Here is a 4,382-nt window from a genome sequence, read left to right as displayed (position 1 = left end):
CAAGGTTCAGGATTCAGGATTTGGGATTCAAGATTTGAGATTCAGGGGTCGGGATTCAGGGTTCTGGGCTTGGGGTTTCAGGCTTAGTATTTTAGGGTTTATGGTTTTGCGGTTTAGGATTTTAGGGTTTAGGGGTTTAGGATTTATGGTTTAGGATTTTATGGTTTAGGATTTTGGGGTTTAGGATTTAGAGTTTAAGATTTAGAGTTTAGGCTTTAGGATTTTATGGTTTAGGGTTTAAGGTTTAGGATTTAGATTTTAAGGTTTTGGTGTTTAGGATTTTAGGGTATAGGGTTTAGGGGTTTGGGTTTAGGGCTTATGGTTTAGAGTTACGGCTTTAGTGGTTTTGGGTTTAAAATTTTTGGATTTTAGGATTTAGGATTTTAGGGCTTAGTGTTTAGGGTTTTAAGGGTTTAGGGTTTGAGAGTTAGGGTTTTAGGGTTTAGGATTTTAGGATTAAGGGTTTGGGATTAAGATTTTGAGTTTAGGATTTAGGGTTTCAGGATTTAGGGTGCAGGGTATAGATTTTAGGTTTTAGAATTTTGGATTTGAGGTTTGGGGTTTGGGATTTAGGAGTTTAGGGTTTGGGGATTGAGATTTTGGATTTTGAGTTTAAGATCCTAAATCCTAATCTTTAAATCCTAAATCCTAAATCTTAAATCCCTTTAAACCCTATGTTCTAAACTCTAAATTCTAAAATCCTAAACCCTAATCCCTAAACCCTTTCCCCTTCGTGGGGCTTTGTCAATAGCAGAGGGGTCTCTAGGTAGCTCTTCAATTCTTCAAACATCTTTCAACATTCCTCTGATCAGATGAAATCTTTGATCCATCCAAGGATCTTGAAGAAAGAAAGATATTTTTTGATCGATTTTAAAATGGAACAGCCAAGGGCTGCAACACGTCCGGTTAGGCATGGAACTTCTTTCCTTGAAGTCAAGTGCTTCATGTCAAGGAGTGCTCATATATTTTTTGAATTGACCTCATTTTCTCACCTCGTAATCATAAAACCTAAGAATTTTCTCGAGGTGACATCGAAGATTCACTTACTCGGGTTCAACTTCATCTGATGCTGTCTCAACATGGCAAAAGCTTCTTCTAAGTCACACATGTGCTGATCGACCTTGCTGCTTTTCACCAGCATGCCATCGATATAAACTTTCTTGTTTTGGCCAATTTGATCCTTAAAAACTTTGTTGATGAGTTGTTGATACATAGCCTCTGATTTATGTCACAAATTGACATAAAAAGTATCAATTAATATCTAAATTATCTAACTTTATTAAGAAATTGATATTTGTTATTATATTTTACAGAAGAAGAGATCATCAATAGAAAGAACAAGGAAAGAGGATTCCAACGGCGCAAATTTTATGCAAAACGGAGTTAAATTGACCCAGGAATTGAAGAATGAAGAAAGAAGACTCAATTGGGTCAAACCCGAGTCAAATCAGATCAAAATTGGTCAAAAATCAACTGATTTGGTGATCTGGTTAGCCGCCTGGTCCACAGCAACAGGCGCATGGACCATGGACCCATCGGCGCACCATAAACCCCCTAAAACCTCTTAGTCCCACATCGGAAGTTTTGAAAACCTTATAACCCCCAAATGCCTATAAAAAGCCCCCAAAGGCCCTTGTTTTATGTATTCTTCCTTCCGATCAAGCTTGTAACCCTAGATAGTGGGGTTTTTAGCTCTCTTTTCAAGCCTTGAGCTTTGAGATTTTTGTAATAAATTTTTTTTATATATAAAATCTTCTTTTTATGCAATTTCATCTCTTTACATTATGCAATTTATTTTTCTTGCAATTAGGATAGTTTAATTTATGCAATTTAATTTTATGCAATTAGGTTAGTTTAAATTATGCAGTTTAAATTTATGCAATTAGGATAGTTTAATTTATGAAATTAGGGTAGTTTATTTTTCTGTATTTAAATTTTGTAAGTAGATTTAGATCATGTCTAGCTAAGCATCCCTTCTAGGGTTTGCGATGAAGCTAGATCATGAGTAGGGATTTTATATAGGGTTCTTTCTTTTTCTTAGGGTTTCTTTTTCTTCCTCTTTTGCCAAGAATTTTTGATGAACTACAGTTGGGTCAGAGTCCCTTCATAGTTCATGCTTGATTCAGTGCATAGGAGGAGAAAACCCTAAGGGATCCTAGTTACTACTCCCCTGTAAAGAATCTTGATGGGTTATCGTTGGGCCTTAGTCCCTTCATAATCTATGCTTGGGAAAGACAAGAGGAGTAGTCGTTAGGATCAATAAGAAAAATTCTAGGTAGAATTCTCTAATCTAGATCTAGTGGATTCAAAAACCCTAGATCCTTAGTCTTATTGTCTTTAGCAAACAACTTTCGACTTTCGATTTTTGTTAAAGCTCGCCTGAGCATAGATTTGAAAATCATTTTTAAAACCAAGTCTCTGTGGGATCGACCCGTACTCGCTGGTCGTGCTACTCTGCACACCGTGCGCTTGCGGTTTTATTTACAAATTTTAAGATTTGCACATCAAGTTTTTGGCGCCGTTGCCGGGGATCTGGCGTTTTAAATTATTTTCAAATATTTGTTCTTCGTGCGTTATAACTCTCTTTTTTTTTTTTTTTTTTTTTTTTTTCTTTAGGTTTCTATATTTAGTTGGTGATTGCTGGAAAACTCAGGTACGCTTCTAATTTCTCTTTTATTATTTTTAGTTAATTACTTTTGCTTTTAGACCTAATCATTTGAATTTACTTAATCACAAAAAAAAAAAAAATATAAAACAAAACAAAAGACATTTCATAATCGTGAAGTAAAATATCAAAATAAAAAAAAATTCTAAATTAAAATCTTTTACATTCTTGGTCATCTTGTTTATTTGTATTTGCATTTTCATAATTAATCTAAGGGCATCAACCCATTAACAAGATAAGGTGGGGATTTCATTACCCTTCCTTAGCCCAAAAACCATCTCCATTATATTGCATTACCTAGACTTTTAATCTTAAAATCAATTAGACGTCAACCTTAAGGAATTCGAGCTCAATAGGACAAGAAACCCTAAGAGTTCTACCAAGTTTGAGTTGTTTGATTAGTTGGTGTCTAGGCAAGTCCCTGAGGGTGGTTTGTTAAATTGGTTCAATTGCTGGCCTGGCCAACTCGTTTGGTGTCTAGAAAGGCAACGATGAGTGAACCTCCCACCTCTTATACTTACCTGGCTAACTAGTTGATCAATCTCCACTTGGAAGGTTTGAAGGGTCATCTTGGAACAGTTAGGAGCTGTCTAGATTTAGGTTAACCCTAGGATAGATTGAGTTTAATTTATTGATTCACTTGTTTAAAAAAAAAAAAAAAATTTAAAATTTAAATTAATTTGGTTACTTTTCTTTAGATTTAGGACTCCTTAGGATCTTCTCTTTAGAACTTTTTCTCTTTTCTTTCTTTTCCTTATACATAAAAATTTTATTAAAAAAAAAATTGTATAAACATCGAGAACCGTACACTTCGTGTGTGGAGAAGAGTGTCGGGTCGTCTAGTTAGAATTGAGTCAATTCCTGTTGTTCCAATGGCTGAACCAATCCAACCCATGACCCTTAAAGATTTGTGTTATCCAGTTGGCTCCATCCAACCATCTTGTATCAGGTTGCCACAACCCACAGCTAACAATTTTGAAATCAAACCTCAAATCATAAATATGCTTCCAAAATTCACAGGATTAGAGGATGCTTATATATTTATTAGAGAATTTGAGGAGGTATGTGCAACCATGAAACTGCAATTAACAGAGGATGAGGTCAAACTTAGATTAATCAACTTTGCCCTTAAGGACAATGCTAAGAAGTGGCTTTATAGTCTGCCAAACTATTCTGTCACTACCTGGGAGGGCTTTGTGAGAACATTTTTAAAAAAGTATTTCCCCCATCATAAAACAGCTAGGATTAGGAATGAAATAAATCAATTTTACCAACTAGCTGGTGAATCATTTTGGAAGTACTTTGATCGTTTCAAGAATCTTTTGACCCAATGCCCACACCATGGAATAGAAACTTGGAGACTATGCCAGATCATCTATGAGGGGTTAGATTCAAACTCAAGAACCATGCTAGAGTCCATGTGCCAAGGCCAATTTATGGACAAAGAAACTACTGAAGCTTGGCAATTCTTAGAAGACCTAGCCGAGAAAAATTTACAGTGGGAAACAACTAGGGAACCTGATAAAGCTACACCTTCAAGAGGAGGAATGCATCAAATTCAACCAATCCTAGCATCAGAGGCCAAGATTGCAACCTTAACACGTAGATTGGAAGCCTTAGAATTACAGAGACCAGCCAATGTAAATCAAATATCTGCACCCATGTGTAAAGGGTGCAATGCACCAGACCATGTCTTAGAAGAATGTTCCTACTCGAA

The 4,382-nt window shown here is 35.8% G+C and overlaps 1 non-coding gene across 1 annotated transcript; it reads right to left on the bottom strand.

Moving 5' to 3' along the window:
- Positions 1–3,906: 3,906 nt before the first annotated feature.
- LOC140852987 (small nucleolar RNA R71) lies at positions 3,907–4,013 on the bottom strand. Its single transcript, XR_012136064.1, has one exon. It is a non-coding gene; the product is annotated as a small nucleolar RNA R71 (small nucleolar RNA).
- Between the last annotated feature and the right edge of the window lie 369 nt (positions 4,014–4,382).

The sequence above is a fragment of the Elaeis guineensis genome, chromosome 12 (genome assembly GCF_000442705.2).
Source record: "Elaeis guineensis isolate ETL-2024a chromosome 12, EG11, whole genome shotgun sequence".
Taxonomy (NCBI): Eukaryota; Viridiplantae; Streptophyta; class Magnoliopsida; order Arecales; family Arecaceae; genus Elaeis; species Elaeis guineensis.
This window is presented reverse-complemented; position numbering and strand designations above follow the sequence as displayed.